General features: G+C 38.3%; 1 pseudogene; it reads right to left on the bottom strand.

Annotated features, from left to right (window-relative positions):
• Positions 1-8555, bottom strand: part of LOC122802117 — a 16613-nt pseudogene extending 8058 nt beyond the window's left edge.
• Positions 8556-10000: the final 1445 nt, after the last annotated feature.

Genomic DNA, 10000 nt, shown 5'->3' with positions numbered 1-10000 from the left:
GCTTTGCAGACAGCCAAAGAAACTCTCAGAATAACACTTGCACCAAATTTTGCTATGAAAAAAAAAGTAGGATTTTTAGTATACAAATCCACCAAAAAAGCTCAAAAACTTACATGTAGAAAAATTCTTGCATTTATTTTCTGTACCATCAAGTTCTAGCATGACCTTGTCTATCTTAGCCTGTTCCACAACACTCAAGTTTGTGGGAAGACATAATGGAATAAGTCATCTGATTCAAGTTTAAAGCATTACAACTGAATTGCTACAGGGTATGTAGCAATGTCTGGCCAGCATCCAGCTACTTAAAAAGTAGAAAAAGGTTATGGACTCACCTTCTCAAGGGCTGGAGCAGTGTTTGGTTAATGTGCTCTACTGCCTTTGTGACACCTGTTGGGAAAGTAGAATTATATTACTGCTTGTGGGTTATTCATCCTCTCAACCAGGTGTCCCACTTGCTACTCTCAATTGCAGTGGGAGTCAGTCAAGTAGCCAATATTTAAGCAATGACATAGCCACTGCATGCCAAACTTATCAGCAAGGACAAACTGATTATTACTTGTTTGTACAACTGAATCCACGGGATATTCCTGTCCTTAGATCAGGCACTCCCAACATGCAGTCCTGTTTCCATCCAACAAAACTGGAGCACTCCATGCCACCAAGCCTCCAAATGAATTCTGGTCACCATGGTCAAAGTCTCAATAGAACTATGGAGTTGAGATTGGTCTCCAACCCTGCTACGTACTAGACCAGTGCAGTTGACCTTACTTACCTTTACCAAAGTACCGAGCCTTGTCTGCATCTCGCAGCTCAAGGGCTTCCTAGACACCCATTGATGCTCCACTAGGGACAGCTGCCCGGAAGAGACCTAAAGAGGAATGAACAAGTTAGTTATTTTACCCCAGCTCTACACAAGCCTTCCAAAGCCTCACCCACCAACTGGACCCCAGACATCTTGTCCACACCTCTAGTCCCATGGAGGTGATTCAAGAAGCTTTAGATTCCCCCTGCCCAGTGCACTGGCTCAGCAAGTCTTATTCCACAACTACATCATGAAGTGGGCAGTGACCCATTTTACTACCAGCAACAGTCGAGTGACCAGTTTACTCCCAGTTCCCCACACTTGCAGTTTGCGGCTTAAACATCAAGCATTTAAGCTTGATCATGCATTAGTCAGCCATGAACCAGACATTTCTACCATTATGGTTAGCATAGTCAGTATAGGAGTACCTTTTGAAGAGGCATAACCAAGGTGTCAAATTTAGAGAGAGCTACTACATGTTTAATTAGTTGAAGTGATAGCATAGTCAGTATAGGAGTACCTTTTGTCGAGGCATAACCAAGGTGTCAAATTTAGAGAGAGCTACTACATGTTTAATTAGTTAAAGGGATAGTCTGGGCAAATGCCTGTTTAGCAGAGGCCTTGAGAAAGGGCTCCCTAAACACTTTCAGATTTGTTTCAGGAAATGGTGCATAAAGTAATATTACTCTAATGCACACAAAAAAACTAGAGACTAGGTACAGAATGCCTTTACAAACAAGTTAGTAAAGAGGGGTGCTGATAGGCTAGGGTTACACAGATATGGCATATGATGGGACAGCAAGGGGTTAAGACTGCATTTCTATCAAGTATTAGAGTGCAGTAAAGAACACTGCTCCACACAAGATTCATGCAAACTAACCTTTGTCAGTGTACAAGTTACTTCCACTGTGGGGTTACCACGAGAATCCAGAATTTCACAGACATGGATCGTCTTGATAAACGTGGTTCCTGAAGAGAAGGCATTAAGTTTTAAAAAATGCTTGCTCATTTTAAATATAATCTTAATTCAAGCATACCAGAACATAGACCTAAACTAGGACCTCCATTAGCATAAAATTCATTATGACCCATGTTTTTGAGTCACCAAGGGGACCATCTTTGAAACATCCAAAGGTCACTAGAGTTTGACAAACTAAAGGCATTAAGCAACCATCCCCATTTCTAAAGCGGGGGAAACATTTTTATTCCATAGACAGCATCCACACTTGCACAACCTACATAATGGCAGACTATTGTCAAACACCATCAGAAGCTTACTAACTAAAAAGCATGTCACCATAGTAGAGGGGAACCTTTACTTCCTGGCTAATGCTTGCCATTAGCCACTTCAGACCTCTAGACAGTCGAGGTCTTATCAGGAAGTCATCTAAAAGCTTGAAGTCCTCACTTCCAAAATTGCTTTAAGGTAGTTCATTTCTAGGTCTTGATGGCAGCTGCAGCTTGGCTTCATTAGCATGACAGGTCCACAAATAGTTAAAGCCTTCAGAAAACAAAACAAGGATCCCATTGATTATCTAGGTAATGGCAGTTTATACAGAAATAAAGCCTTTGCAGCAGGTCTTCAGTAAATACTGTAGACTAGCTACCCTGCCTAATCAGAACCCTTAAAGAAACAAGTTCTTGACCTGTATAGGACTTACAGGAAAGGGCACACTCACAGGCAGGCAAGTGTAGAAACATGCATTATAGCTATAGTCAACTGCTCAACTCTCCATTCAGGAAGGGCGATTGAAATTATCACAGCACCATGATAACATGTGAAGTGACATACAACATACATTAGAGCACCATGATAACATTCACAGCACCATGATAACATGTGAAGTGACGTACAACATACATTACAGCACCATGATAACATTCACAGCACCATGATAACATGTGAAGTGACGTACAACATACATTACAGCACCATGATAACATGTGAAGTGACGTACAACATACATTCTACAAGTTCATGAGCCTTGCAGTCTATACTGCCATCTGCACATCAGTTAATAGCTTTACACAGCAGCTCATCTTAGAGGATTCAAGTTGCCCTTAAATACTCCCATTCACCTATAAACTGTGAATATGGCATCAGGAGATTAAACACCTAAAGATAACATTAACTTTGAACTGCAGCTTCTAGAAAAGAGCCAAGACTTCTACACTTCTGATAACCAGCATATTTGCTACACCTTCAAGTCCTTAAGGGAAGTAATGGGACACTGACTACATTTTAGCCATTTTGATAAACCAGAGAGTTTGACAAATCAGAAGCGAGGATCTTTTCAGAAGCCTAGTTTGCTAGTACTTGCCTATTTGTTGGCGACTTCTTGTGCAAAGTTAAAGTTAAACAGCTACGCTTGCTTCAAGTATGGGTTTAACATTTGAATAGTTATATTCAAATGAACTGCTTAACTACTAGTCTTTCGACAATTCAGGTACAGCTAGACCTTAGAAAGGTAGTTAAGGACAGCAACATCTCGTACAATCAAAAATATTTCAACATTGTAGATATGATGTGCATTCATGAACTGGTGTTCTTTCAAACGACTTCCCATTTAGTAATATGAGTTTAGGGAAACAGTGCCATTTATCCAAGTTTTGCCTTTCAGCAGAAAACATTAAGGCAGGAGTAGAACAGAACAGCAGCATGGCAAGCCAAAGGCAGCAATTTCAGCAAACACAAAGCTAGAGTCACTTCACCAAAACCACCTTAGAGATTAACTTTCTCCACTCTTATGCACCCTCAGGAGTGGTACATACAATTATGTGGGTATTCACACATGGTGGATGCGGGGGGGGCTTGACCTCTGCAGTAAATTTTAAATGTTCACAGTGTGGGGGGGGGGGGGGCTTGACCTCCGCAGTAATTTTAGAATGTTCACTGAAGGCAGTTTTAGTTATTTTGCATTCAAAGCCACCTTTGGTGGATCAACAAGAATCCAGAATGTTATGGCAAGTGTGAATTTGGGTTGGCTCCTCCACTTTTCAGAAATATGAAAGTAGTTACACCTGCCCGAGTCAACTTTTTAGCCACAACTTAAGTGCAATTTCTTATTTTATCTGAGAAGTTACAGATTAAGCAGGCAACAGTCCATAACAAATTCAGGCTACATATTTAAGAACAGACTAGTAACAGCAAAAAATCCGGCTACATTAGTACAGTAACATCCATAACTACACCCTTAAGAATGGGCAACCTTCTTCAAAGAGGGACCAACTTCACTCCTTCAGCAAATGTAATATACCTCCATCTTTTGTAGAGACCGACAAAAAATAGTAACCTTGCACCTGACATTGAGGTTGTCCAGTGCAGTTATCCATTTTCACTCGCATCTGAAGAGGTGCAAGACAGATTGTCAGACCTTCATCACATAAACAGCCACAGCCAAGAGTTGCAAAAAAAAAAAAAAAAGCGCATCTAGGAGATTACTAGTTATTGTATTAGTGCATGGTTGGCTGTACAGGTAGGAGGAAGTATTTTATCTTTCATGGTTTAATGCATTTTATCCACAGCTGGACATACAATCAAGGAAACAATTCCCCTTTAGCCAGCACCCCACATGTGGTTCCTTACACATGCATCTATTTTATGCTAGAGAACTCATTTTTATTAGGGAAAAGACTGCTATTAAAAACATGCATGCATTAGTATTTGTGCTTCCAAATTATCTCAGTATGTTGTATCATCCTACTCCCTCATATTACCAAGTTTTACATGGATAAAATTTCCATCTCAGGCATCCCCAACAAGATTTATCTACAAGATACCTTGTAGAGTTATGGTGGGGGAAAAAAGTGAGAAACTTACACTATCAATATGCAATCAGATTAGCCTACACTCCACAAAACAGGAGACAAACATGCAAGAATAAGTTGCGTTACATCTTTGCAACAACTTCCCTTACACAGGATAGCTTCACCACCCCCACCCCCAGACTCTTAGGACCAGAGAAGCTACCATGGACCCTATAATAGTGTTGAACCAGCAAATTGATCATGTGTTCATAGCACCATCTAGCCCTGAATTAAGTTTTAAACAATATAAGTGGTATATTAAAGTTAACAGTTAAGCTATACAGCAAACAAGAGACAGCCTTTACATCAGAAGGGCCAAAGAGGCCAAGAGATCAGTTATGCCATTATGTAACAGCAGAACACTCAAATCAGACACATTTAAAACATTAGTCCTGTTAACTTGTGAAATTGGCAAGTTAAGAGAATGAAGCAATATACATTTTCTTAAGTACTGACTAATCATTTATTAAGAGTAATTTACTCCATTTACTACAAGTCATCTGTTTTAGGAAGGATTAAGAGGGACAGAACATCTGGGAAACCCAAAAAGTTGTTCTTAAAGATAATTTTACAAGCACCACAAGCAACAGCAGTAACTTGAGAAAGAAAAACCAATGACACCAACTAACACTACACAGAAAAATAAAGTACAAATAAGCAAAGTATTACAGAAAACCCAAACAGCGTTACCTAAACAAGCTTTCCACAACTTCTCTCTCGAGTAATTCTGCAGTACCTTGACTTTCTCCAAGGATTCCTTTTATAATTCAGTGATACTTGCCCATCACTCCCCCTCCCCATTAGAGACTCATATACCATTTTGATTGGTTTACTGATCACTATGGTAACATCAGGGTCATGAGAATACTGAAGTTGAATCAGTGTGGCAAAGATAACCAAGAAACACAGAAAGATGTTTGTAAATGTTTCGTTAGAAAGGGATGGCTTCTAAAGTAAATAACTGGTAACTACACTAAGCTGTTATAAAAGGTCCTTAGCTGTTAGACCTCCTTTTGGTAAATCCTACCATGTCACTAAACTACAGGGTACCTCTACCTCTACCAAAGTATGTCATATGGGTGTGGATAATTATCAACAATCCCTTGTTATCAAGCACTTTCTTATCACTTGTTTTCTGCTGTTAACAAATATCTTACTGTTTCATTAGATACAATTCTCCTGTACCTCCTGTATCTTGTAAGTTCAATATCTCCATCAATACCAGAAGCAGGGACCTAAACCTTCACCAGTTAATAAATAAAATATTGCAAGGATAGGTTTATAACCCAGTACCTACCTAACCTCTGGAATAAGCCCCCCCCCCCCACATGTTCCTTTAAACACTGCACAGATGACAGGACTGACTGATATGGCCCTCGTGGGGAGAGGTACAGCCTGAATGTAATAAGGCTTGAATGGTCATAAGACTCAATTACCTTGTAATATCTATGAATTTATGAATCATGTAACAGAATTATGTTTGCAAATAGTAACATGGCTTCCAAACTATTTAGAGGTGCCAAAAGCTATTGAAGGCTTGAGACAGAGGACCAAAACAGAAACTCACTGATCTAAAAAGGACATTTTTTTTAAAGCTATTTATTGACATAACAAAAGCATATCCAGCATATGTTAGGTCAGTAAGCTAACTGTCAGATTGTCTCTTGCTGTTAATGTCTTTCAAGTCAGTCACCTTCAAGCTGACACTAACACCAGAACTCACAAAGAGCTAAATCAGACAAAAAACTTTGCCAAGGCAAACTATGACCCCCTAGGTGAAGGTATAAAATTTTATTCCAAGCCCCACCCCGAGCTGGAAGTGGTAACTACACAGAAGCTTACACTAAAGTTCTATACAATCACTTCCATAAAATCTAAGCCAAAACCCCAAGTAAAAACAAGCTGCCATGATGGACATCCAGCATCAACAAACTTTACAATAAATGCAAAAAGTTTCTGTCCATGAATACAAAGGTGAGCCCCAAAAATGGAAAAGCACCCTCCTCAGCCTCAACTGGCAAATAAGACAAGTTGTCAAATCTACTAAGCGCCTCTTTGAAAAAAAAAAACGTAGCTAGCACAGCCAAGGATAACCATAAGGCCTTTTACAGCTACATACGTAGCCTAAAAGACAGGGCCCAAGCATGTGCAAAACAAGTGACCAATGGTATTACACACACTGACCTCACAGAGATATCAAACCTGCTAGCGGATAGGTTTGGCAAAAATTTCACCCCCCCCATCCCCTCCAAACCTATCACAAACCTTGCCCCAACCCCCCCCAACCTTACATATCTGAAGAACAGGTCATCAAAGCCTTGTCTAAGGCAAAAAATACAGCCTCTATGAGCTCAGATGGAATCCCAGGTGGTCTTCTAAACAGGCTAAAACATGAACTAGTATCACCATTATATACCCTTTTCGATTATAGTCTAACCACAGGCTTTATTCCTGTGGAATGGAGAACAGCAACAGCTATTCTCTTCCACAAAGGTGGCCTAGCAACAGACCCAGGGAATTTCAAACCCATAAGCCTGACCAGCCTCATCTGTAAGGCCATGGGATGTATCATTATGGACTTCATAAATAAAGACATAGGTGACCTCCAAACCCTGGATCCTACCCAATTCGGCTTCATGAAGACAGATCATGCCTGTTAAATCTGGTGGATTTTTTCGAAAATGTGACCAGGGCCATTGATGAGGGCAAATCTGTTCACACAGCATACCTCGACTTGGCAAAGGCTTTCAACACAATCCCACTCTCGGGCATTACCAATAAACTTAGCAAACAGAATGTAAACCCCTTCATTTTAAGATAGGGTGCTAACTGGCTCACAAACTGGATACACACTATCAAAGTGGGTGACTCCACATCAACCAGCAGACCTGTTACCAGCGGGGTGCCACATAGGTCGGTACTGGGTCCCCTACTGTTTGGTATATACTTCTCAGAAGTTCAGGTAAATATGAAGGGGTAGTGACTGACCAAGTTTGCAGATGATTGCAAACTGGGTGCAATTATTGAAACCCCAAATGATGTCAGTATACTCCAGGAGGGTCTTACACAGACCAATGACTGGTGTCTTAGTCACGGGCTTAAACTGAAAGCAAAGAAATTCATCATTCCCTTCAGCACAATGTCCCTTCATACTATCAAATCAACTTGTAACATTAATAAGTTGTTTGTAGTATAAAAAATGTTGTAGTATAAAAAATACAAGGAATATAAGAAATATAAAAAGTATAAAAAGTTATAATTTCCTAACAAAACCTAAAATTTCTTATATTCCTTGTATTTTTTATACTACAACATTTTTTTATACTACAAACAACTTATTAATGTTACAAGTTGATCCAAGTAATTCGTTTATGTTCATTCCCACTTACAGATGTACATATTCTCTGACATCATTCAAAATAGGTTTATGGGTGTGTATGTGTATTATACGCTGTTCCTTTGTGGTTATTGTTGTATTTTTGCAATTTTTGCATTGAATATATGCGGTTATCACATACAGATAGATACATGCTTGTTTGGCACACATATATATATATATATATATATATATATATATATATATATATATATATATATATATATATATATATATGTATATGGAAAATTGTTTTGAGTGGTAGAAATTATATTGATTGTATTATTATTATTATTTTTATACGTTTTTATTTATGTATGTGCGCTAGTTCTTTAATAATTTGAATGGTTTAATTGCTTACATCACAGACAAAGACTATTTAATTAACAGGAAGTGATGTGTAAACTGTTTGAAAAAGGTTGGCAGGAGCCAAACGAAAGCGCTTATCTGTTATTTCGTTATTTGTGGATTTTTGCCTTTCATTAAACTTTCGTCGAACAAGTCCATTTCTGGTTTTTGGATTGTTTGGTTTATTTCACTCTTATTGTCTTGGTTTTGTGGCTCAGACATGGCTGAGATGGAGGTTGAAACGGCATCAGAGAGTATTTTGTGTAGTTTGACACAACTTATTGAGAAATTAACCGACAGAATGGACCGCTTGGAACAGCGTACTTTATCGCAGGGTTTGAATTTGTCCCTTCATCCTAATCCCTTTGTAGAGATTAATGGAACTGATTCTGGTGGACAAAATATGAGGCGTTCATCACTGGATAATCGTACCAATGCAGGAGAAAGCGAACAACCATCTACGTCAGCTGGTTTAAATATGAACATGAACAATGAAATTTTTTCGTGGTTAAACAACAATTATGTTTTTTCATTGGCTACGAAGGCTACTACAGGTATGCAAAAGTCATTTAATGATAAACTATCTGAACTAGATTATGTTCTTCTCAAAATTATAAAACTAGAAATGGATAACAATTATTTTTCTGAATGCATTAAGAAAAATATTGTTCCGAAGGGATTACATGTTTGGAGATTCCCTACCGGACTGGTGGCTAATTCACCATTGCATATAGATTTAATCAAATTGTTTGACAAATTTGGCATTGATTATATGAACTTGGTTATAGGTGACAATAAAAAAACTATTGAATCATTGACAGAAAAAGCCAATGAACTGAATACAACAGTGAAAAATGATCCAGCCTTTAGCAATAATGATGTTGACTATCAACGAATTTTCAAATCTATAGATGAAAAAATGAAGAATATAAAAGATAGAAAGTTTAAAAAACTAGAACGTGACATTAATTCCTATGGGCAAGGTACAGCCTACCCCCACCCCCTTTGTCTCAACAATGGGGTGCAAAAACAACATCTAATGATAGTGGAAATAACAACAATTCTAATTTAAACACTATTTTGGATGATGGTGACTTGGAGGATAGCACTTTTTTAGAGACAGATATGTTTCCACCCCTCCGGAGATCAGAAAGACTAATGCAACGCCAACAAAGTTTTCAACACCAAAATCCGAAGAAAAACTGGGGACCACAGAATCAAACTTATACACGTGGAACTTTTTCCAGAGGGAGAAACAACAACTACAGGGGACAGTGGAGGGGGCATTAGTGTGTAACACACAGTCTAATATAAAGCCTATTAAGTATACTAACACCACTGGAGATTTTACTGTATACAATTACTCGGACTTTACTTTTGATCACAGTATTTGTGATTTGTTTTCAAGAGGTCAAACGTTCATTCCAAGTAAAAGTATGAATATAGTGTCTTCTATTATTGATTTGAAAATATTTGTTAGAAAATTAAACTTAAGTTTATTATTTCACAACACTGAGCATACTATGAAACCATTATATGTTTCTAGTTCTTTCAATCCACCTCTTCATCCCACAATGGAAACATTTGAAAGAATGTGTGAACTTGATTTTCGTGCTTTTGAAACTCAGGTTAACAAGAATAAGAGTTATAATTTAACGAGAAATGAA

The sequence above is a fragment of the Protopterus annectens genome, chromosome 5.part0 (assembly GCF_019279795.1).
Source record: "Protopterus annectens isolate FY-2018-M chromosome 5.part0, PAN1.0, whole genome shotgun sequence".
NCBI classification, from domain to species: Eukaryota; Metazoa; Chordata; order Ceratodontiformes; family Protopteridae; genus Protopterus; species Protopterus annectens.
This window is presented reverse-complemented; position numbering and strand designations above follow the sequence as displayed.